The following is a 26,708-nucleotide window of genomic DNA, read 5'->3' on the forward strand; positions in this document are numbered from 1 at the left end:
GCTCTAAGTTCACATTTATAAAGATAGTCTAATTTTCATATGCTAAATTTGAACATTCTCAAAACTTTCAAAACTGCAGGCACAATATACGTTATTACTTGAGGTTGTTCTTGCAAATTCTTTAATTGGTTGCAGAAGTTAGTATTTATAGTACTGTGTTAGTGGAAAAATTGCATGTCACTACTTTGAAACAGCAAAGATCTGTTTGTGTTTATTTGTCATAGACATTTACATTTGTAGTTGTCCATAAGCAAGCGATGATTCACAATCATTCTAAATCAGGATGTAGTGGCTTCAAATATTCAGTAGTCTGTGGGTAATCATTCTTGCACAGTAATATGCTTGAAACAGAGTTTTGAATTGTTTTTGCCATCTCCAGTTTTAACTTTAGTTTCTTGTGGCCATGGGCAGTAGCTTGAAAATGTTTCTATTGGAGGATGTTAATCTTTGATAAATGCCATGTTATGGATAAGTACTTCCACATTAGTTCAAAGCATATGTATCTCATTTCCATGCAATTAAATAATATTCTGTTCCTTAAAAGTGATACCTTGCTGAGGTTTTTTTCCTTTCATAACACATGTATCAATTCTCAGTGAAGCTGTTAAATAACTGGGATTTCTTACTGATTTAGTCTGGATAGTATTTAATTAAAATGCAGTTTGTAACAGGACTTGTTTTGGCTGCAACAGATTTTTTTTTTAAGTACTCTGTTTGTTAGGGGCACTTGTGGAAGAAATGTTTTCTATCCCACAGAGACTATAAAACAAATGGCTAATCTAAATTCCCTCAAAATTTGTGAAAATGAATGTCTTTCTGGTTAATTATTTATAAGACAGCTTTCATGTTGTTTTCAGATGTTGAGGTAATTTTTTTAAATTTTATGTTCTATTTAGATTGATTGAAAATGAAGACTATATCTCTACAACATAATGCTTTTGTCAAAGCAGGAGAAAATGTCCAGCTCTGTACTGTTATCTGTGATCCTAGAGGTCTCATCTGAGTTACTGGATTCTTGGAACATGTATATTTAATATATTTGCAAGATGGTATGTGTGTGGGAGTGTCTACTTACGGCTTTAATCCAGGGTGTTCTGCATAGTTTTATAACATTTGTAATACTAGGAATTAGTAAGAATTTAGTCATTTTGGTAGAATAAAATTCAAATGTTTGTAAATAAGGCTTGAAACAGCTGTAAATCTCTTGGTACTGATGATTAATTATTCTGTAGTTTCGTGATATATAAAACTTATTCCTTTACAAAGGCATGAAGGAATTAAATGTGCTAGATGTCGACATGATAAAGATGCTGACAGGAGTTCATCTTTGGCTGTGCCAGGCGGGTAGTGTAGTGCAGCTCAAGATATCACTTTGGACCCCTTTTTCTCATCTTTTTTTTTATTATTATTGTTATTGGGATATCTCTATTTCTTTTATTGTTGCTAATTGTGTTTAATGACTATTTTTTTAAAACTAGCTCAAGAAACTTTCATGTGTCATCACACTGAAGAAATTACATATCACATATTGCATATCACTACAGTGACAAAAAAATGATGCTTAATGCATACTCTCTACTGAATCACTGAAATATAGCAACATTTCTATGATGGAATTTGAAATAGAAGCATATTGTGGGAATGTTAATACCAAATAAAACTTTATAAACATACTTGTAGGATAGAATATTCTAAACTAATTTTTTATTTTTGAGATTCTGGCAGATGGTATTGCTGCCAAAGAAATCTGATAAGCCCGTTCAAAACTTTTTCTTATCTATTGCTTTGATCTTTTCCTATGTACACCAGAGCCAACCAATATTATTTTTTGTCTCCAACCTTCTGTTGTGTGGTACAGACACACATGAGGTGCTGTGCTTTGGATTAGCAGACCTCAGGAGGTTTTTGTGCTGGTTGCAGGAGGAGGGCATGCTGGTTTGGTTTCTGCTTTACTCTTGGGAAAGCAGACTTCTCTGAACTTATTTTTTTAACCTCAAGTGTTGCACTAGCTTAAATATAAAGTAAGGTGTATAATAATTGGAGTTGTAGATGCAACAAAGGCATTTTGTAGATGTAACAAAGACATCTCATTCTTCCCTTTGTAAAAAAAGGAAGAAAGAGAAGGATTCTTCTGATTTGATTTTTGCCCTGAAGATGTGAGCTAGCTTTTGCTGAAATTGGTAAGAGTCTGCTTCTTCCATCAGGTGTTAAACTGAGTTCTGACCACACTCAGCTCGGACAGTTCAGAAATAGGATTTCCAAAGCAGCCTGTCTTATTCTCCTGAAATATGAGTTCTCCTAACACTGCTTACCTGTTGCTTGCTGGTGTTGCCCAGAGTGCTGTGCCTGTTCCCGAGCAGGGCAGCTGTTTATCATCAAGCTGTCCCAGAGCCTGCTGTGGCCAGGACCCCACAGTGGGTACTGAACGTGTGACATTTTTGGTATGCACATGTACCAGCTGAGGCCCCTACTCACCTCGTGAAACAGGCATCGAGTAAACAAATTAATTTACAGGGAGCAGTCAGAGGTGTGAGCAGAATCTGGGTTTCCCATCTATAGAACTCTGCCCCCATGGTTTAAATGGTGTCACCAGGGGAGGACTGTCAGACACAGCCCTGTCGCCTGTACCCTCCCAGTGTGAGGGTGCTGCTTGCACAAACAGCTCTGCTAAGGCTGCACAGCTTGTCTTTAAGTTTTAAATCTATGCCCACTGCTCATAGGTAAACTGCATTAAAAAAACTACCATTTCAACAGCCTGGATGATCCCATTTTGGGAGAAAAAGTGGGTTTTTTTGTGTTGCTATAGCAAACAACTGCAGTTAAAGTGAGATTGGTGGTAGTTTCCTTTTAAGTATCAACAGAAGTTTGAAACAATAAACTTGCTCACCAGTCATTTCTCAGAACGTATTTCTAAGGCCATTTTATATTTCACATTTGTAATGATAACATTCCAAATATCACTTTTCATCAGCTTGCATATCTCTAGCCTGAACAAAATAAAAAATACACTCTTCATCAGTTACAGTTATACATTTTTAAATGTCTTTATTCACCATAACCCAAAATAAAATAACTGTTTCTGTGTTTAATAAGTAAGGCTTAAGTAAGAAGCTATTATGACATTCTTGCTTAAGAAAAAAATTCTTCCTGCATCCAACAACCACCTAAATTTCCTCCCAAAAGAGAAGATATCTAGATTGACGAAGAAAATAGTGTCCATTGAGTAGTTTAAAATGAGCACGTTCCTGGACTGGGACAAAGGAAATTCAGCTTTTTTTTTTTTTTCTTCAAGAAATCTGCTCAGATTTCATCTCTCTATGATTTTCAGATGTCTTTGCTTACACATCTGACTCCTTGTCCGTGTCTCTGTGTTACTCCCTTTTCGCCCGTGCCGTGAATCCGTGCCGAATCCTCCGTGTCCCGAGGAGCAGAGGTGAGTGGCCCAGCATCTTTAGGAGCTCACCAGGACCCGGGGGAGCGGCCGCGCTGCCTCGGAGCCGGGGCTGCGGACCAGCAGATGGTGCTGTGCCGCATCTTATGGCCCCTCGCCTCCGCTGGAGCCGCTTCTGAGGCAGAAAACTACTTAAAAGTTTCTAGTGCTATTCCTGAGCTGAAACAAATGTTTGTGGAATTAAGTAGTGATTTCCTTTAAGTCTGGGGGACTATTTTAGTGGGTATGTTTTCAGCCATTAGATGTTAACATATGCCATATATTGTTTTGGTTTTTTCCTGATGGAATCAGGGGTACCCAAGCACACTTAAACCAACTGTAACTGCTCATGTCACTTAGTAAAGGTTTGAATTTTCTGACAGAATAACTAATAAAACTTTAATATTAAGAGCTAAAATATTTTAGAAGAGAAAAATTCTGGAAACTGTAAGTAAAAACAGCAGCTAGCATTTTATTTATGGAATACAGATGAGGGAAAGTTTGGGGTTTTTTTTTTCAACAATAACCCTTGCTGTGTGAATAGAATAAACTAGTTGAAATATTCAATTATATACTGCATTCTGAAGGGCTGAAAGGGTATAGTAAGGTAATGCAACCTTGATGTATCTTTTAGATTAAAAACTACTTGTAATAAATTAAATTATCTTGTATTTAGCTTCAAATTGCAGCGTATCTGTGCCTTGCTGTAAGATTCAGTTATTTAACAAAAGGGTTAAGTGAAAATTCTGATGCAAGAATCAAATATGGAGCACTTGAATAGTAAATAAGACTGTTCCAAGGTTTCAATTTGTTGTATTAGTCAGTGACAAGTACAACATTTTTAATGCATGCCATAAGATCAGTGTACCCAAAGTAAACAAGCAGTAGTCTGTGTGCATCTCCAGCAATTGGTTCGGGTTATATGTATGCAGCTTTGTTTCTGATAATGGATTCAAGTTCAACATAAATAAAAACAGTGTACATTAAGGAGGATAAATATCTAATTGCCATAATCTGCATCTAGAATTGAATGGATGTAAACATGCTAGCCACAGAAGACAATTCCTCGGAACAGAAAGTAGCTAGTTGGATGATTATTAGCAAAATAGCTGTATTTCTTTTGTCTGTTAAGCCTTTCCTCTTTAAAGATGGAAACCATAATTTTTGAAACACATTTTAAAAATCATAGCATTTGAACCTTTAAAATATGAGATGAAATTATATTATGTGGTTTATATATATTCTGGCACTGCAGTAAAATGTGTCCTTTGTAGGTTGAAAGATTGTTAGATTGCTAAAAGTTTTGATGTAATTTAAAATAGTTTTTTACACAGAACTCAATGTAAGCTCAGAAACTATATTTCTTTTTATCTCAACACTTAAAAGAATGAAGTAATATTTTTGTCAGTATGCATTAACAAGATACAAATAATATTTTATGTTTTTTTGGTTATAAGTGATGTTTTAAAATGTACTGTAGTTGTTTAGTTTGACAAAGAATGCAGAGCATTTGCTTTCAAAATCAACAGCATGGTCCCAGCAGACTTTATTTTCTAACAGGCATCCTAGTTATTTAAATTTGCATCTAACAGAATTCAAAACTATTAATGCTGGGGTGAGAAGTTTGAGGTGAATATCTTGGCTTAGAAAAGTACTGGGAAAATGTGGCTGATTTGAATTACACATATTGCTTTCCCAAGAGCCAGGGTTTGTTATTTTTGACAACTGGACAATATACTTAAGGAGCTGCATTCACCTGTTTACTTATAAAAAAAAAATAAAAAAAAAAAAAAGAAAGAAAACAGAATGACCCTCTTTAAATGAATCTTTTTCCTATTTTTCTAAATGTTTGTTTATGCTTAATATATTTGGTTTTTGAGAAACATAATTAAATATATTTCTACCTTCTAAAAATATATTAGTCTCAGATTTACATTGAACATATAAGACATTGAAACTAAATGCCTTGTGCATTAAAAAAGATCAATGTGATAAGAAAAATGTAATATTGATAAACTACAAAAGATGAGGCTGAATTTGAAAACACAGTTAACCACTGTGACAATGTTCAGACTTAGTATGTTCATGTCAGGGCTTTGATTGTCACTTATGAAGCTGATTTTTTTAAACAAAGTCTTATATTTAAACAAACATTTCAGAATTTTAAGCCTCTTTGAAATTACTCTGATATTTTTCACAAATTTATCAGTTTCAAAACTCATAAAAGAAAATGCTGACAATTATTTGTAGTTAATTTACTTTTGTCAGCTATTTTTTGCATAATTTCTGTATAATTAATGATTTTTAAAAAACAGTAGGTTTGCAGTATTATTGCTCTGAAATTACCAGGTGAAAAATTGTATTTAGGAGCTCAGAATCAGTATCATGTCTTCATGATTGTAGTAATATATATCAAAATGTAGTAATACAGATCAAAATATATTTCCAGTATATTAATATGGAGCTGCTATCACTGGGTTGTGATAATGTACTTACTCCCCACAAAAAATTAAAATTGTCCATAGGAAGTGTTAGATGTTGTAAAGATTCTATTACATTTGTAAATAAAAGATATATTTCTAAAGTTTCTTTTAGGGGAAAGTGTGATAATTTTTTCCTTACATAAGGCAAACTTTTTTGTATGATATTTGAAACATTAAAACTTCAGGAATAAGTATAATTTGCTTGTGAATGCAAATTATTAATTTTGTGATAGAGTGCTGTCAGTTTCATTAGGTATCTATTTAATATCCTGGAAATGGATATTGAAATGACTAAATTACTTGTCCTTGAACTCGTTGCATTACTATACTTCATCTCACTTCATCATTTAATTTGTATGGTTTCCAAATCTACGTGATTATCATCTATTAGTACCCTTGGTGACAGAGGGCAGGACACTGTTGTATCAGAGTTAATAAAGCAGAAACACAAGCCTAATTACTATGGGAGGTAAGCCATGCTGGCAAGATTTACCTTTCACATAATGCCTATATGTGGTTAATATTTACAAATAAAGATGGATAAATAGGCATCTTTGTCTGTGTGTTTCTGTCCTATGTTGACATAATTCATTTTTGTATTACAATTTTTGATACATTCTCCTTTTTTTCCCTCTCCTTTATATCCCTGAATATATTACTGTAATCGCTCTCAGATGCTTTATGTTCAATTTTGAAAACTTAGCTAGACATGGAAGCTTTCATCTGAGTTAAATGATTATGCAAATATAGTGTGGATGCTCTCAGGCATTGCTTCTACCTCTGCAAATTTATATTAACAAGTGCATATTGTATATATTAATTTCAGATTTATTCAAAGTGGTCTGTGCATAGCAAACTGAAAACACTTGTCATGGTAGTATTAAATATAATGAGTACAGAATATTAAACATAATTTTGTATGGAATTTTAATTCAGTGGTCTGTATATATTTGTATGCAAGTATCTGCATGAATGTATACATAGAGAAATCAGTGCCAAAAAAACTTATTTTGCTGCCACTGTGTTATTACTCACCATGAAAATATATTTTTGCCTACAGTTCCTGTAAATCAGAGTGATTTTAAAGATGAAATTGCTTAACTATACTTCAAATCACTACAAGTAATCCACATATTTTAAAGATTCATAAATTTCACATTTGCAAATATAAGTGTATTTAATTTGCTGGATGTTATGTCAGTCTAGAAACTTTTGAGTCTTTGTCCGAGTGGTACTTATGATAATTTTGTTCTGAAGTGATGCATTCTTTATTCAATAAAAATAAATACGCACAAGTTATTGTGCTATGGGACTGAAATATGTTACAGTAGTTTATACAAGACTTTATATAAAATGTTTTATTGATTGACTCTATGTCAATTTTAATTTAAGCTTTATGATTCAATCTGTGTCTATTTTTAATTTAAGTGGATTACATTCCGTAAAGATCCTTTTACTGTATTGACTTGGATGTACCATATTATTAGGTACTATGAGTTCAGCTTCTGCAAATCTGTTAATACATAAAACCATAAGAAGCCTCTTATGTTCAAACCAGGTTAGAGTGAAGACATCAGATTAATATTTGATCATGTAGAAGTGCCCTTAATCAGATTTACTTATTTCTCAGAGTGTTTCTGCAATTATCATAATTGTTGTGCTAAATATGTTTGTCTTTATATCTGGCTTTGGGCATAATCTTCTCTCTTGAAACCCTCTCATTGTGGGACCTGGATTCCTGCACAAAACCCAATTAATATTAAGATGACAGTCCCTGATGAGTTCCCAAGGAGCCAGCAGCTGAGCAGACTCTGTAACGTTCTTAAGTACAGACTACTTGAATGATCAAGAGCATCTGAGGGAGACATACAATTCAATAATCCCTTTCTCAGGAAAGTCAAGAGTCCTGTGAGATAAGAGTGAAATCAAAGGAACACATCAGAAAGAAAATGACTGGTATAGTCTTGTAGTGTCTCTATTAAAATGCAAAAGTTATGGATTTTTTTAGGGGTGATGGGAACCTTTTCTGTTTTATTGATTTCTTTTTATAGTTTGATGATTTCTCTAAGATTATCTTAAAAGCTTAAAGAAAAAAGAGGCTTCATCAAAAGGTATTCTGTGTGACAGGCACATACATACTTTTTGTTTCCATTATATTAATTAACGCAGCACATTTCAGTGGTTCTTAGTTTTGAGACTTAAACTTATGCAGTTTATGTACACGGTACATTTGTCACAGTTGTTTTTCCTGATGGTGACCCACAAATGATAAATAACCCACATCTGACTTATTCTGCAAGATTTGTTCCTTGAAAAAACGGAGTCACAGAAAAGCAATGCTGTTTACTGGGTTTTGTATGCATCAGAATGGCAACAGCTGCTCTTTTCTGATACCCTCTTCTATGATCTAATATCAACAACTGAATTTACTCTCTGATGATAGTGTGCTAACCTATTGATTTGTAATCAGAAATTGGTTTCCTGTCACTTTAAAAGGGGAGCACTAAGGGGCAGTAAAAACAAGCCTGTCTGTTCTGGATGAAGCTCTGCTTCAGGCTCCATGCTGGACATTTTCTTATTTTAAAGAGTTTACCCTTTTTGTTTCTTTAAAGAAGATACTTCAATTAATCAGAAAAGGCTTATTACTTTTTAGCTTGAGATATTGTGCAGGATTCTGGTATTTGAATTGCTCTTGAAGTCCTTCTTATATCTGTAGTCATATCCATAATTAAGATTTTATTTTATTACTGATTGTATGGGGTAAGCTGATATTTCTTGAGGTTAAAACAACACAAACCAAACAAAACATCTCAATGCTAGTGAGTGTTCTTTCACTGTAGATTTACATTTTTAACAAAGTTTCATTGTCTGAAACTTGTTAGATAGTAAGATAGTAAATGTTACTAAGTGATCAAAAGTGCTCTCCTATATCTCTGTTAGTGTCCCTGCATTGTCCCTTAAATTTGTCATGTGTATTTCACTAAATAGATTTATTCAAGCAACTACATAAATTTTTGTTTCAAAACCAGTAGGACTGCAATGGAATGCAGCACAGGCACTTTCTAAATGCACATTTTTAAGTGTTACTCATTCTCTGTTTTTCGTTCCGTTTATTGTATATTATGGTAAACTTTGCAGCTGAGGACATTATCCTAAGAAAGTGTAATATTACATTCAAAGTACGACCTGCCAACATAAGCATTTTTGTTCATTTTCCCATGCCAAATTAGACTAAATTATGAAGGATGTGAAATAAAATGTGCCTTCTAGTTTTATTCTCCCTAATTAATATTCAAAACAATCAAGAGGAAAAAATGAATACCTAAATCATACATATGTATATGCCTTTTCAGCTTTATAATAAAGGCAAAATAACCCCTTACTTGGTTAAAATCCAGCTTAAGAGTCAACATACAAAGGTGACTGCTCTATAATATTAGACATATCTGTATTATGTGGGCATGTTACTGCTCCACCAGAATCTCTCAATAGTAATTATTATGCCAAGCACCCTGTTGGCACAATTACACTAAAGCTCTAATTAGTAGCAGTAAGATTAGAACCCCTACATGTTAAATCTGTAGAGGCAAAGCTGAGTGAAGGATTTAAAACAGTTTCAAAACATTGTATTGTCTTTATTACAGTCTTTATATTTCAGTAAAGAAGGGTTTTCTATAAAATGCACTTAAAATAATCTGGTTCTGTCACTAAAAATAGGAAAGATAAGGTAATTGCAGTCAAACCTCAGCACTCTGCTTCTATCTAGGTGCTTTATATCTCAAGTGTCAAATCCAGTGAACTCTAGTGGAAGTTACATCCTTCGAAGCATTTCCTTCGATGAATTGCTGGGGTTTGGGTGGATAAAGGCTTTTCCTGCTGCCTTCAGTTCCTTCTTAGTGACTGCTGAGTGTTCTGTGCTGGAAGTGTCTGGCACGTGGCAAGTCTTATGTCACAACTTTATCAGTAGCTAAACATGATCCTTGTTAATTCACGCCTTTCTCAGTTTCACTCTTCACCGTTTTTTCTGTAAAGTAATGAAAACACCAAGTTCATTGTCCAGCTGCAGCTTTACAGACAGCACACAAACACTGGGCACTGCCAGTCTGAAGCTGCTCCCTTACAGGGGACGATCAGAAGCCAACACAAACGGTATTGAAGGATTGATTCCATTATTTGAAAAGTTGTGGTCTCACCCCCTGCCCAATACAAGGGGATTTTAGCAGATTTGAAATGACTGATGAAGCATCCACATCTAGATTTGGTATCTACTGAATCTGAGTTTAAAATATCTGCTTCTGTATAACTCTGTATGTACTGTTTTTCCTCTGATGTTGGATCATTATATACAAAATATTCAAATAAGGCATCAGTTGATTATTAGAATAAGTAGAGGCTTACATGCCTAAAGCATTCTACTACTGTTTCGTAGGACAGGCAGGAAGCCTATATTTTCTCGATTCTCTGTTTTAGGGACAATTTCTTTAGCTGTGCTGAATTGTAATAATGATTCCCCTCATCAATTTATTTATTCTTATTTATAGCATATGCCAATTTCTCACTGAGAAAATGATTGTATGATGGCTTTGTCTTAACGTTTATTGATTACATAGTGCCACTACCATTAATGAAGGAAGCTGGATGCAAAGCTAACTGAACCTGGTGAATATATTCCCACTGGCTCCAGTAAGATTTGAATTATGCCTACAGTGGAAACAGACTTTATTGAACTCTCCTCAAGCTTCTCCTACAGGGACGAGGACACCTTTTGTGCTTCTTATTGAGGTTCCTTTAGAGGCAGAGTTTTGAGCAAAACGGGAAGGCAGGGACCCAGGAATTAATTTTGTGAGGGATTTTGCACTTCACCATGTTTCAGGATACTGTTTAATGCTGTAGTACATCTCACCAACTTGGTCTGACAAAAGAAGCACAAGACAATATTGGGAGTGAAGGGGTTGCCTGCATTTAAAGGTTTCTCCTACTGTGTTTTTCCCCAGTAGAAGAGGGACTCTCACATGACAGTACTGCTGTGTTTTGTCAGCCCAAGAAGAGACATTAAGGTATTTTTCTGTATAGCTTCAGGCTGGTGCAGTGATTTGTGCTGCTGCACAGAGAAGCACAGAGTACAGTCTCCATTACATTGCACTAACTCCACTCACACAGCCTCGTATAATCAATCTAGTTAAATACCTTTCTTTGTAAATGCCTGGATGTTGAGGGCACAGGTGAAAATCATCAGTGCTCCAAAGGTATTGAGTTTTTATATGTATTATTCAGACTTAATTTATATACAGTCATTGTTATCTATACTATGTGGCAGACTCAAGAGCCTGCTATCTTAGTTTCAATATTTACCCCATTTTTAAAAATATATATATTTTTAGTGTCAACTTCAGGGAAGAAGGCTTGTAATGCAAAACCAAAATTATTTATGAGTAATAAAATAGCTGTTGTTAAATAACATAATTCATGATTTTAATAAATTCAAAAATTGTTAAAGTTCATGTTTCTCTCATTGTTCATGCTATTAAATGCATATTAGCGTGGTCATTTTTGTTTAATGGAAACAAATAACAGTTAATCTTATTGGGAGGTTAAGTGGGTTTACTCTGTAAAGGGCAAATCCCAGATGAATGTTTTCTTTTTTAAAGAATAGCTTTAGTCACTGACAGATGGTCTCTGTCTGAGTCTCCCTGTAGACAGATACAGTTTCTTTTTACACGTTTATGAAAGTTGTAGATACAGATATTCAGTAATATGCTGTTGTGTAGGACAAAGAGCAAGTCTGGTGGATTGATAGGATTAGATTTCAGAACAGTGACATATGGTTAGTTTACCAAAGTAGACAAAATTTGAAAGGAAAAAGAAGTATCTGCAGCTACAGCTACTTACATAATGGAAGAACTTATATTTGGCCAATTGCCTCTTACAAAAGACAGTGTCGTAACTCTTATTGGACTCTGCTTAGAGTTGGGTATGTCATTATTAGGTTCTGAGTTTTTGCATTTCTGACTTTCAGATAACTCTGCAAACAAATTGCCATGTAATTTTAACTGCAGAAAAGCAGTAATGCCTTAATTTAGAATAATAATAATTTGATCCCTTGCCCTAACCAATCAGATATCAATATCACTTACATGTCTATTGCAGATTTGGTTTAGAAATACAAGTAAGAAGGAGGCTGCATGATAAGCCTGCATTTTGCTTACCCTGTTTGCTACGTGTAAAGTTATAACATCATTATAACCTTAATCAAATAACTATACAACATATTTAGTGGTAATTTGTCACAGTAAAATTATTCATAGGTGTCTTGAGTAAGTCCAGTTATATTTATGTGTTATGCCATACCATGTTTTTTGGCAATGGAGTTTGCTAGATTTCATAGATTTACTGTGTCTGCTTTTTTTATGACTGACATAGCAATAACCAGATTGCAAGAATATTTATGTTGTTTGTGGCTTAGCAAGATAATTAAAGGATATAAATTAATCAAGTGCAATTAATTAGAAACTTTATGTTCACAGCAGTCCTTCTTTGCATGTATAATTTATATGTATTGATTTCCCAGCTTTCATTAGCCTATGAGATAACAGCAAAAATGCATTAGAGAAGAAAATGTACAATTAGCGTGAGAGTGAACCCTGGCATAATTGATAGATCAGCACATGTTTGGGGCAAATATAAAGCTTTGTTAACTGTCATAAGCAGTTAGAATTGATAAGTGGTATTTCACTACATATCTCTCAGCTGATTAATGGTGTTTTTAAAGAGTCCTCTTAATGGGAAGCTGATAGGTTGGTTGAATTTACATTTTAATCAGAGTATTTATGATGGAGGCAGCCATAAGAAATTTATTGGCACAGTGGTAAGGACCTTCCCTGAGGGATTTGGGGAAAGAGAAAGCATTTTAATATGGCTACTCACCTTTCCCTTTTTTGTGTGACCTGGTCAGCGCATAGGAAGGGCAAGATTTTGGGTATCAGCTAATAACTGTTATTAGGGGAAATTTCAGTTTCTACTGTGTTAATTAATAAGGCGAAACAAGGATGAAAGCCTACAGAATATTGCAAACTTACTCAGGAAAGAGTAGCTCTGTTAACAACAGTCTGTAACAACTACTTGTGGATCCTTAGTGTGTGAGATGCTCTGTTTTGGTTATAGTTTTGTTTAAACAACATATTTCTCTTATACCTGTAGGCCCTTCTACTGCAGGAGAACTCTTGATCCAAACTAGTCTCTGATTATCTGCTGCACAAACATTTAGAATTGGTAGGTATGTGGGAGTAGCCCACAATTTACAAGTGGATTTGTGATTCATTGTTCCAGTGTCCTTTGTTAGAACTGTTTATATATTGCTTAATAAAACCATACTTGTTACTTGCAGCTACTTGCTTGAAACTAGAAGATTTCATATAAAAATGGTTTTAAGTCATACTTTCTATTTGAGATTATTTTCTGATTTCTATCTCTACACATCTGCTTTAATAAAAATATCTGGCTAATAAACAGATATTCTTATATTCCCAAGCTTCTGCCTAGCAAATAAGCAGTTTTTCTAACCTAGTTAAACTAGTTGCTGAAATAGAGGAGAGCTGGACTCAAAGTATCTTGCTTTACTGTTTTTATTGACATGTCTCAGAAGTTAATAGCCTCATGCATCACTTTCTGTCTCGATGAATTCTATTTGATTTTCTTTTGTATACCTATTCCACAGAAAAAGCAATCATTGGGTTTATTTTCTACGTAGTACATTAAAGTTTTTTTGTTTAGGTATTTCAGTTTTTTCATTTTGTTTTACACTGCTAAATTAGAGAAGGTGACTAATAAAAGTAATTCATAGTATATTAAATATTTGAAATAAAAACAAAAATTATATCTACCTATGAAAATTAATTAAGGACCCCATGCTTAAAAATCATAGGTTATTTGTATGTCATTTTAGCCATATCAGGTAAGAATCTTAGGCCATGTATAGACACCTTAGTTTTGTATTATAAATGTCTTAATTATTCAGAGTTCATTAGTTTCCTTTTTTCGCAACTCAAAATAAATGAAAGTTGGGTGAGTTTTGTTATTCAGTAGCAGCAGCTACGCAACATCACCAAGTGACAGTTTTATAGACAGCATGGTAATGGCTTATTCCTTTAGAAAGAAGGAGACAAAGTGATTATTATATCACTTATTATTTTAATGCAGAAATTAGGGTTTCCTACATTTGTAATTTAGATAGGTTGCCACCTTAATGCAAAGTTGTCTTTTGTATTGTGTCCTTACTTGCTCAATTTGCATTGTGCCTGTTGCTTTACACAGTATCTGTGGTTGGATTTGTTGGCATTTTGAAAGTGAGAACTATTGTTTCATCTGTCTGGTGGCCCCAGGGAAGAAGAGTATCAAGTACTGTCTGCAATAAAATTCCCTTTTTGATTTATAGCTACCAGAAATATAAAGCTGAAACAAGTATACTGTGATATAATTTAGAATTAAAAACATTTCTGAGTTAAAGTGACTTGATTGTAATCCTTCAGGTTTCTTTGTCCACAATCAGGAAAATTAATGATAGAGATCTAAACAGTACATATGTGCCTATGCTTGATCCCATTGAGCTAGAGGGATTTCTTCTACTGGAACAATCCTCTTGCCCTGACCTCTTTGGGAGTTTCTCTGGTACATCCCATGCCTTTGTGCCCATTAGTGATTGCTACCAGCCTGAAATGGCAGGTGCTTGCTCAGATTTTGGAATAATGCCCTTTTTTGGCATTCTTACAACTTACCAGGTGAGAGTCTGGGCAACTCCCCTGCCTTCCCTTCCTAGAGAACGCCCTGCTGGAGCCACTCACAGTGGCCCAAGAGAGGCTCTCACTGGAAAACCCCATAGTGGAGAGTCTTGTTTCCTTTATTTCCCCTTGTGCATACGACATTGCTGCACCAGGTTATATATATACCTTGAGTGTATAGTTGCATGCTTTACTGATAACTCACAGATGAACCAGGTTCATGTATAAATGTTACAATGGTAGCTAAAAAAATAATCTATTTTTTTAATATTTTTTAAATATTTTTAAATATATATATTTATATAATATTTTATATATATTAATGTAATATATTAATATTTTATAAAATATTATATTTTTTAAAATATATCATTTTAAACTGAGATAAATAGAAAAAACACCCTGCTTTGATATTTTAAAGGGAATAAAAGTTTCCTTGATTTTCAGTTTTCAGGTGTTTGTTGCATAGCAAGTATGTTGAACAGATACATAAAGATGTCATTTTCTTTGGTATGCTATACTTCATGTCATCTTGAGAATAAAAATGAAAAGAACATTCTAAGATTTTTGTGCTAAACTGAGATGACATCTTTTGAAAAGGTTTGACTGGATAGTTTTCCAGTTAGATATGTATTTGTTTTATCTAAAATGTTACACAGGTATACTATGAGTAGACAGCTTCAGATTCTCTGTTTGCAGATGCTATGTTGTTTGTATACTTCATAAGCAAAGATGGGGATAATAGCTTTATCTGAGCAAAATACAGAAAATATCTATTAGTCCCACTAAGTTGTTGCACATGTACTTCAGCATTTTTAACTGACAGATCAGGCACTTTTGTTTTATAATGGTTCAGGTTCTCTCTGTTTTAATGCTCAGAACTCTCTGGGAGTGAAATGTGACAGTATTCCAATAGAAAAGATGAAGTGGCAGCAGTGTGATAAGGATGTGGTATGTAGGATGTTGATGTGAATGTATTAAATTAGTTTATATGCACCAGGAGAAGAGCTACTTGAGGAAGGTTACTGCCTACTAACCACTATAAATTCTCCAGTGAATGGGAGCATGCCCAGGATTTTACATGTGATTTTTTTGTTGTAGGATCCCCATCACTGGCTGGTTTAATAGCAGCTCTATTCAGAGCCTTCTACTGTAAAAGCAGTTTGAGGGTGCTGCACTGAGCAGTTCCTGACATGGGGACATTTCAAACAGTACCTAAAGAAATCTCTGTTTGAATGTGATGGTATTATGGATGCTGGTTGTTTTCTTTGCACAGATCAAAATTAGCTAAAATCTGTCTCCTATGCAGGAAATATAATTTCTGAGAGCTAGGACATTGTATTGAGTGTTCTGCGGGAATTTCAATGTAGAATATGCTTCTGCTTTGCCCTCTGCAAAAAAACAATTTCGTACAGAATTAACAGTACAGTTTAAAGGAATACATAGATATTGGCTTCCTCAGTTTTTATCTAAAGTCTCTGTACTTTTGTTTTAGAGAAATAATGAAAACATTCTTCTGATCAAGCTGCTTCTTGCAACTTTTATTTTTTTGTTAGCTGATTTAAATTCACAGGTTAATGGGAGTAATGAGGGTAGAACAACTCCATTTCTCAGGAAAACAGGCCATTTACTCTGAAAGAGAGAGAGATATTCCCTTCTAAATACCTAATGTTTTTGTAATATCGAATATGGTGACAAAAAAATATAATTGGTCTGACTGATTGATGGAGCCAAACTTTCTAAGCTTGTGGAGGAGAAAGGAAAGGAATTCCAAGAAGAAAGCTCAAAACAAACATGCAAAAATGGGCTTACATGTAACGGAAAGGGATGTATTATCTCAGGAAAACAGAAAAATTAGCATGCCCACTTGAAAAAGCAAAAGTCATTATTACAGATAGCTTTCTGTAAAAAAAAAACAAAACAGCCTCTTCTAATGCTGGTTAGCTCACTAGATCTTGGTGAGAGTTCTTGCAGCAGGCTCATGCTTTTATTTCTTCCCACTAAGCTCTCACTTTATTACTATTTGACCATCTTCTCCACACATGAGAACAATAAAACATTTTGTTTGAAAACTATAAAATGAAATACAAAACTTTTCTATTCCTCAAAATTCCTAGAACTTTGGATATGTGGCAATAAAATGCATAGTAATAAGGCAAAAATAATGTATATATGTCTTAGGTTTGTCTTTTTGTGGTCAGTTCTGGCTCACAGTGGAAAGTAAGAAGTGAGCAGTACTTATTTGAAATACTTAAGTGTGAACTTAATCCCATTAAGTTAGTTCTGTAATTCACCAGGGTGCCTGTGTGTGCTTCAGTATGTGACTATTGCTTGAATGTGTGGGAGGAGGTTATGAAACTTTTGGCTTCAGTGAATATTGCAGCACTGGAGTTCAAGGATTGACTGCTTTATACAAAGCAGTATTTTTTAAAAAATATTGTTAAATATTCTGCAATTTAAGACTGTATGTTTTGTCCTTTAATGTGCATATCACTGTTTTAATTTTTTATAGACTATGACTGCAAGAGAAGAGAATATGAGCATCTGTGCAGATGTTGAACTCATATTTTCAGGAAATATCTACAAAATGCTTGGCTAGCCTTAAAATAGATGGTAATTACAGTTAAATTTCTTTTTTGCTATGGTAATTCTTCTTTAATAAGAAGGGAATTTTTATTTAGCAACAGCTTTGTCTGGCTTCCTTTATTATGTTTCCATCTATTTTTGTTCCTGGATTGCACCTGCTCAGTAGTTATCTAATCTTTCTTAGAAGTTTACACTCTCAAGTAAAACCTTTGAAGTTTACACTGATTAGTGTTTTATGGCAAAAGAGATATGTATAGTTCCTTCTTTTACAGTGTTAAAGCTATTGTGCACCTGGTAGAAAGATAGACATTAAAGTGCAGATGACAAACCCTTAAAATATTTAGTAGATTAAAGTACTGAATTACTCCCTTCTTCTTGTTCAAGGTCCTTGATTTTATAAAAAAAAATTCTGCCAGTTTTGGGTTTTGAAGACAGGGCCTTTCATGTGTGGTTGTACATTGGCAGACATCAGAAATTTTACAAAATGTAGTAGACAGTTATAGAAATCCACTTTTTAACTAGAACAGTATTGAAATATTGCTGATTCTAGTTCTCTACAGCAGCACTGCATTTTCTTGAAAATGTACATGACCATTTTTCATCAAAACTCAGGGGTTTTTTGTTTGCAGAAGCACTGTATTTAACAAACACCCTGGGAAGATGGATCTTGTGTAATTCTGAATATGAAAAGTCTGTGTAAGGGAGATGCTGTTTAAGCAGTTGTTTGCACACCTGGGGACTGAGAAAATATCATGTAGGTCACCTAAAAAAACCTGATTTTTCCTACTATTAAAAGTCATATATACCTATATATTTACACAAACAAACATATTACTAGTACAAAATCTGCATATTTTTTAGCCACTGGGTGGTAAAAAGTGAAATAATCACATTTTTCTCCAAAATATCCTAAAAGGAAGATAGGCTGAAGGAAGTTGTTCTTGTGGTGTAAAATGAGAAACCTTTTCAGGTTCCATGAATAAGAGATTTGCCCTAGCTGCGAGAATTCTCAAATGCTCTGAGTTTATTAGTGAAAATGCCTTTAAATTGAATTGCAGTTTTGGTCTTCCTGGACAGAGTCTGAACCAAAGGCCATGAATTTCTGTGGCCTTGAAGCCCTTGATGCTGATCTTGTGTAACCTAAGTGCACAGACACCTGCTGTCCTCTGTCCTTGAGTTTTCTGCTTTTCATACAGGACTATAGGGAATGTTGCTGGTTTAGAGTCTCCTGTGCTTTCTGTTAAAAATGGACATCCATTGCATGGTTTGAGCTATTGTGGAAACAATGAGTAATATCAATAAGCCTGCTGGAATAAGCAGAGCAGTATTCTTTGAAATGTTTGAATAGCATTAGTTTACACAAACTAGAAACTAAAGTGGAATTGGTCAGTGTATTCTGTTAATCCTGGGATATCTTTTGGGGATAAATACACTTTGTTGTTGAAAGTATTGCTATGAATATTTTTTGGCAAAGTCACAGGAAAGTGTATTTTTGTGAGATAAGAAAAACCACAAAATGATAGATAGCTACTGGATAGCAACTTTAGATAGCTACTAAAAACCAATAAAATACTATTTATTGTATATGCAAGCTCACTAAGTAATGGGTTTTCTCTTGGGACAGAGCCCCTTTCCCTAAATATTGACAAATGGAGAGACAAACATGCTTTGAAAAAGAATGGACTGGAAAAACTTGGCTTAGAGTTTTGGGGTGGGGTCGTTTTGGTTTAGTTTGGGTTGACTAATTTATATATGGCTGGTAGTATTGACTGGAATCTGCAGCGAGGTGCACTTGGTGTGCTCAGAAAGATACAATCTGATCTAATCAGGGCTTGGCCTGAGAACGTAATAAATTGTCAATACAGGACTTTTGCATTCATTTACACTAATATAGAGTGTCTCATTTCTGAGAAGTAAATCACGGTGGCTTTAGTACTTTATTTTCCATCTTGTATGTAAGTAAACTGCAGGATCAACTGGGAGGTTGAATCAATCTGCTATTTATTACCTCGAAATGTGACACCCTATTTTAAGTGCCTTATTCCCTTATGATTTAGACAGAGTAGTGCATTACGTTTAAACAGTATAGAAACCAGCTTTACTCTTAGTGGATTTTTCACTTGAGATGTGATGGATTTACATTTGTAAAAAACTCCCAGTGCATCATTATGTTATTACATAAAATAGAGTTTCAAACAGACTGAAATGGACAGTATAACAAAAGTAATTCCAGTTTTTCCTGTAATGTAATATCTGTTAATAATTCTATAAGTTGTTTCCATGACACTGTATACTTGAATGATGTGTTATTATTCAGTCTTTTGTTTTTTGTTTGTCATTGTTTTTGGTGTATTTTTTGTACATAACAGTTTAACATTTCTTAATAAATTATTTTCCAAGGAAACTATGATTTCTTGCAGAGCACAGGGCATTTCAGACACTTTCCCCAACTGGATTCTTATGGTTTAATGCAACTTTACTAATTTATGGAATTGAAAACAGGAGATTTTGGGTTTTGGTGTTGGTGGGGTTTTTGCTTTGGGTTTTTTTGCTTGATTTTTTTTTTCTTCCTCATGGAGGTCATGGAATGAGAATTAAAACCTAGCTGTTCTTCCAATATTGTATTCTGGGGCCATACACCACTGTGATCTCTAATAAAGTTCACTTATACCTGTGGGTTTTTCATCATACTCTTTAACAGAATTATCATGTGTTCATCTGCTTTTTAAGGAATTAATTGGAAACATACAGGTGAGTTAGCATTTTAAAAAAAGCACTTTATTGTGTTGAATAAAAAGGCAGCACCCATAATACTGGTTGTCTGTATAATTTTGGCTTCTCAGTCACATTGTGTCTGACTTAGGTGGGATAAAAGTCTCTCTGATTATTTTTGTACCTCTGCTCTGCTTTTTCTACTAGAAAGTTTTATTTAACTTCCATCAAGTTGTTTACAAAATCAGTGTTATAGTTTTGAAAATATTAAACTGATTAAATTAAGGGAAGGTTTTCACATGCAAATGAAAAAGTAACCCATTTTCTGGAGCTAAGCCTTTGGATCCCAAATCAGAAAACCACTTAAACATATACTTTTTTATTTTAACATCTTAGTATGAACTTTCAGTGTAGTTTTGTCAAGTCATAGTGACTTTCTCTGCTATATACTTCAATGAAAAGCATATAAAAGCACCCAATTCTTGTAAACTTTAGCAAAGTTATTTTGCTTGCACTGGTTGCAGCTGTGATCTTTGACAGCCTCTGTGTTCTTGCAAGCAAATCTTACATTTGGAGTAGAGAATTTGATGTAAGGAGGAAATATACCTACAGTACCAACTTCTCTCATGTATTTAGCACTCAAGAAATACCTGTTATATGGGAGTAGTGGCAAAGGGCTAACTATTTTATTCCACACATGAATGCAGATGATAAAAATTTTAGCATAGAAGTCAAATTAATAGATAAACTATATTCAGGCACACAAAATTGTAAAGATATCTTGAATCATTACCTGGTACTTGAAACAGTTTGCTTTTTTCTTTTCCTGTTTTATTACAGGCATACTGTATGCTCAATAGTAAAGAGAGGGGAAAGCATATGGCCTCCTGTTTGAACTTCTGTAATTAATCCTTCCAAATACTATTTCCTTGGAAAGTTATTTTTAATTTTATTACAGTCTGTTCTTGTATTCTCCCACACAATCACTTGGGCAACATTTGTATCGATGAAAACGACATAAAGCAGCTTTTAACTAAAAGGAGACTGCTGTTTTACACAACATGTAAATGATTAAGTGATAGATTTTTATTACTGTTTGTGTGTAGAGTGCACTACAGCATTTGAGCATTAACTCTCCCCCCATCCTGCCCCAAATCTGTGCAGTCCTGCAGAGAGTGTTTAAGATCTTTTTGCTGTTAAAAATCATATGGCTTATTTTTCACAAAGCTTTTTAATGTATCAGTAATTCCCTTAGAGATAAATTGATATTTCTGTATATGTTCTGTGGATTCTTGCAGTCATTCAAAATAAAATTCTGCACTGTGGAATTTCTTAAAAAGAAGCCAAAGTTTATAACTGTAAATAATGAAAAAAATACTGAGAAATAGAAGATGATCAGGTTGGTCCCATCCCAGTCAGTATTTTGTATAAGAAAAATATGAAAAAAAAAAAAGCTAGTCCCATTCCTAAAAATCTCCTTTGTTGTTTGCCTACATAGAGAATTTGAGATGTGTGCACTGAGCATGGCTGCTGGATGCTGCAACCCTGTAAGGCAACATAGGAGAAGGAACACTGCAAGTGAAAGTGTATGATGATGGAGAGCTGTAAGGGTTATGTTTCTGAATACCTTAAAATATTTTCCAGAATTCTATGCAAAGCAACTGAGTTGAATTGTATCAATCTGTTACACACTTATTTTTGTGTAACAGAGAACATATTAAATGACCTTGATTACAGTTGCCTACAAAGAATTGAAAGGTGGCAAATGCTTTATAGGTATTTTCTGAGGTTGTCTTGAAATGTAGATTGAGAGAAAATCTTCCTCTGATTTAATCTTGAAATGAACTAGAGTTATTCTAAACTTCATGCTTTTAGATGGCTTATAGTAAAATCCACCCTTTTAAGATATTTCCCGGAATGTTTCTTTTGTCTCTTCCCCTCTTCATCCATATCAATTTTTCATCACATTTAGTAAGGGAGCTTTATACAGCTATATTAGCCTGAATGCTGTTGATTTTAAAGATTGTAATAGAGAGCATAATTTCAGTTAAGAGGTCTACTGGCAAGAAATAAAACTGACTAGAAACATTGGACGTAAAATGTGGTTTTATTCAAATAAACTAAAGGGTGAAAGCAATGTGTAACAGATATCTCTTAGCAACTTAATTCCTATTCAAGGATCACAGTAAGTTCACATTTCCAGGAGTGTGTTCAAGGTCTGCCTGTTAGGAATGCTTACTTGTTTGTTTTGTTCTTGAAACTGAAATTGCTGAATTTTACTGGAGAGGACAACACAGGCTGGATTTACACAGGCACAGTCCTCATTAATTCAGGTGGTGTATTAGGTCAGTAGCACTGCAAAACCAGGATTGGGTAGTGCCATGTGTGCAAATTCAGTTCCTGTTTTTCTTCAAAGATATGCTTTTCAATGCTGTCACATATAAACATTGGGTTTAAATGGAGCACTTCTTTGAGGCTAAATGAAGTCATGCTGTTGCTGAATAGCAACACTTTTTCTGAGCCTACATATATGAATTATACATGTGAAATAGAGCTGTCTAAATGTCAACTTTAAACTCAGGTGCTTAAATAATATTAGTTATCATGACTAGTTCATATATTTTTAAGTAAAATTAATTGGACTGTATAATAGTTTTAGGAAACTATTACAACTGCTTTTGGATTATAAAATATACACTTGAACTAGCAAAGAAATTTATGTTTGTTAGTGATGGAAAAATCATACTTTTAGCTTTACTCTATCCTTGCAGAAGTCTATTACATCTCTGTTGCACTAGAAAACCTTACAGCATTTCAAAGCCGTATTCCATTTATTTAGGATATACAGACCATCCTCACTGAGAGCTTTAACCTTTAGTGTCATTCATGTCAAAACACACGGTGTTGTCATGCTCCATACTCTAACCAGGAGAAGATATCTGGTTTGCTTCTGGAATTAGCAGGCAACAGTAAGGCTTTGTTAATGTTCTAAACTGTCTAAAATATTTTCCTTTTCATTCTGTTTTATTAACATTACTTTAAAATGGGATTCATTACAGCTCTAGGTGCTGTAGATTTATGGTAAATTTGATTGTCAAACAGCAAGCTAGAGCTTAACACCCCAACTGAAGTGATCTGAAGGGCATGGTGCAGAAATTAACTGGGTCTTATGAATTATCAACTACTTGATGCCTTAGCCAAATGAAGCTTTGTTATTTCTCTGCACTATTAAAAATAAGTGTGAGTCTCCAACTTTTAGAGAATGTGAAATATAACTGAGGACTTTGTTACTGTGGTATTGGTGTGGGGGCTTAAAAAATGCAAAAGGCAGATAGATAAATCTTCAGAGAAAAAACCACTCCCTCATCAAGGAGTGCTGATGCAATAAAGCTGATTTTGAAGGTTATTGGAGATTGGAAAATGTATCAATGTATCATGTTATGCTTTCCAAGGGGCAATCCTGTTTTTTGCTGGTTACTGTTGCAGACAGGATGGATAATTTTTTTTGGGAGGGAGGGGGTCAGTTTCTATGTAGTAGGTGATACGTTTGAATGGAAACACAAATAAAACCTGCATCCTTTAGCTTATTTAGGATCAGGGCTTTTGAGTTACTTTTGTTTCACTGAAAGACAAGCAGGTACATAAAGTAGAAAAGGGTTTCTTAGCATGAGAATTCCCTCTGTTTGAACAGTAGATGGGTAAATATTCCTCAGCTCTGAGGCCTGACCTCAAAACTGTAGTTTAATAACTAACTGTAGCTTTAGTAGATTCTGTCACAGTGATCTCTCTGGTCTATGTCTCAGAAGAAAGTCTAGTGTTTCTTTAGTACCTGTCCTTCAGGACACCGTTGTCATTGCTCTCCATGACACCTCTGTTTCTCTTTTTTTTTTTTTCTTTTCTCCTGTGCTTGAGTTTCACAAGTTTCACACTGCAAGAATAAGAAGCACTCTTCATACACTGGTTAACTTTTTGACATGAAATTTCCTACAGAAATTATATCAAGGGAAATAGAGCTTCAGATTCTAAAGACACACTAAGAAACTCTGTGCCCCATTTCCAATGTTCAGCAAGATTTTTGTCTAACAGAGAATTACAAAGAAGCACTGCATAACCTTTCATGCATTCATGTTTTGCTTGTTCACTCACAAATTTAATCTGTCTGCAAAATAGATGATGAATCTGGCTCTAGTTGCAAGTAGTGGGAGGCTTTACCCTTAGCAGGTGAGTCATGACAACATAACATTCCATTTTCATGCTGTTATGCAAACACTTTCGTACTGTTTTCTTATGATGTATGGTTTGTACAGAATGTATGAAAGAATCAATTACATAGGGGGTTCCTGTGAATCAGGTTTATATTTAAAATTATGCAGATTTACTGGAGTAGTATTGTAATTTAGCACTCCCATTTCTAAGACCTTAATTTATAGATAGATGTTGTCTTAGTCTTTAATAGCTCTTTCTCATTGCTTTCTGCTAGTAAATTATGGTTTTCTTATTATAAACTAGCATGAGTTGAACACTGAGTTCACCTGACACTTCCAACCAGAGACAATGTTGCAGGATGACACTTCTTTACCCCTCTTAATATTGATTCTTTAATATGCTTAGGTTAAAGAGAACTGATTATAGGAAGCTGTGGTTGCTCATTGGTGAGATATTTTAGTAGTAAAACAGCTTCAGGGTCTGGTAAGCTAACAACCTTACAGGAGATAAGACATAAGTATATATTGAATGCAAAAATGTAATCCTGATTAAAGCTTGCTGGAGACAAAGTATTGAGACCGTGTGTAGGGCAGTTTATTTTGCTTTTAAAATACTTCCTCAGCCCACCTGGTACAGTTTGTGTTCTCCTGTATTGGAAGACTGCTCTCTGTAAATTGTGGGTTGTACTATGCCAGCTGAAGATGAGCTGTCAACTGTATGATGTAGAAACTTGTTGCCACTCAGGAAATAGTGCTCAGCTTCTTCAATAAAAATGACCATCATTGTTTAAAGAGTACAATGTATTTCTTAATTTGCTCTAAAATGTGTAGTTATAATTTGTAGCTCTAGTCTTCAGTGCAGTTGGAAGATTTGCATTATGAAGTAAAATATTCCAGTTAAAATAAGATTTGCTCATAAATGATTGATTTGGTAGTTATTAAATCATATTCTAACTCTCACCTGCCATAAGGAGTTTATCAGAGTGCTTTAATGGCATGGCAAGCAGCTGGTTGTCTATTAGCCCTTTAAAGCTGGAAAGCCACTGGATAGTTTACTGTGTTAGATTTCTTCTTTACAGGGAGTTATTTTACAAGCTGGATGGTGTTGGATGACACTTTGGTTTTAGTTTATTAATACTTTATTTCTGTGGTAAAGAAAGCATAAATGAGTTTTGCATACCAGGAAAAGTTTAATTACCACATAACTAGATGAAGTGGCAGTTGGATGGCCAAAGGACAATTCAGAATTAATGTGCCATTTGCTCTTGCTGTAAACAAGAAAAAATCCAAATGTGCTTGCCCTTCCAAAGCTAAAGAATGAGCTTTTCACCTGGGAGTTCAGCATAGAATGGGAAGATGACTGAAGATATCAGATGTAAATTCCCTTAGAACTGTGCTTTGTCACTTCCTCGGTCTGCAGCACAGTCATGTCTGCACTATCAGTGTGTTGGTTGGTTGGTTGGTTGGTTGGTTGGTTGGTTGGTTGGTTGGTTGGTTGGTTGGTTGATTGGTGGTTTTTACCTTTGTCTGTGTACAAAGAATGACAGCAGCAGTTTTGAGAAGGGTGTGAAGCATGTGCTCTACTGTCTCTGTATGTAGATGGTCCTGTGATGAGTCAATACTAATATGCCATTGAAATGAAGAGGAAACTAATTGTCCTGAAAAGGAGTCAGTAGCTGGGGTAGAGGTTGTTCCTTGTCTGGATTAAAGACAGGAGCATATAAAGGTCAGTTCTGATCAGTACAAGGGTTGATTATATGGTTAAATACAGCAAATATGTAGAGTATTTCATAAGGACTTCAGCTCTTGCTTGGCTATCAGCTCAATGTTTTTTTCTCTTTGTTAATAATGTCTGTTTTCATTGCAGGATTGCCAGAAAACCGGTGGGTATTGTGTGCCACCAAGGCAGTCCGCAGAGCCCTGAGATTGCAGCTCTACTTGTAATTTTGTAAGTGTTTAAGAAATGGAGTTTACCTCAGTGCATTTTGCAGGTAACTTATGTTGGTCTGCAATTCAGAATACAGTATAAGTAAAAGATGTAATTTATATATTCATGTAATTCCCCAGATAGTATCTGTGCATGTGATTTACATTGTAGGTACTCTGGGTCCAGGCAGAGTCCCTAAATAAATTGCTGGGGCTGTGCAGGGATGTGGGGTACCACCTGCAGTGATCTCTGTTAAACAGTAGATTCCAAACAGACTGAACAAAACAGGTGCTTGATACAGTTTAAATAGTTCCTAGATAATGCAGGTTTTCAAGTGCTAGAGAAATACAGACATTTATCTTTTCATTTCTGAGACTACTCTTCAATGCTACCCTGAATGGAGTTTTTCAAAACAACAGGAGTACTGCATATGACTAACCCTTAACTTTACTTCCTTGATGAAATTCTTTGGTAACAGAAGGAATTCATTCCTGCTTCTTTCTGTCCCTGTGTACTGATACTGGGCTTCATTCCATTCCAGATTATTTTGATTTTTTTTTTTTCTTTTTTATGCTCAGACCAGTTTTGAGG

At 34.6% G+C, this 26,708-nt stretch overlaps 1 long non-coding RNA gene across 1 annotated transcript in view; it reads left to right on the top strand.

Moving 5' to 3' along the window:
* The window catches only part of LOC135279566 (uncharacterized), a 37,876-nt gene extending 11,694 nt beyond the window's left edge, over positions 1-26,182 (top strand). The window contains exon 4 of the long non-coding RNA XR_010346779.1: positions 26,058-26,182. This is a non-coding gene — a long non-coding RNA (uncharacterized LOC135279566). The remainder of the gene's footprint in view (positions 1-26,057) is intronic.
* Positions 26,183-26,708: the final 526 nt, after the last annotated feature.

Source organism: Passer domesticus, chromosome 12 (assembly GCF_036417665.1).
Source record: "Passer domesticus isolate bPasDom1 chromosome 12, bPasDom1.hap1, whole genome shotgun sequence".
Taxonomy (NCBI): domain Eukaryota; kingdom Metazoa; phylum Chordata; class Aves; order Passeriformes; family Passeridae; genus Passer; species Passer domesticus.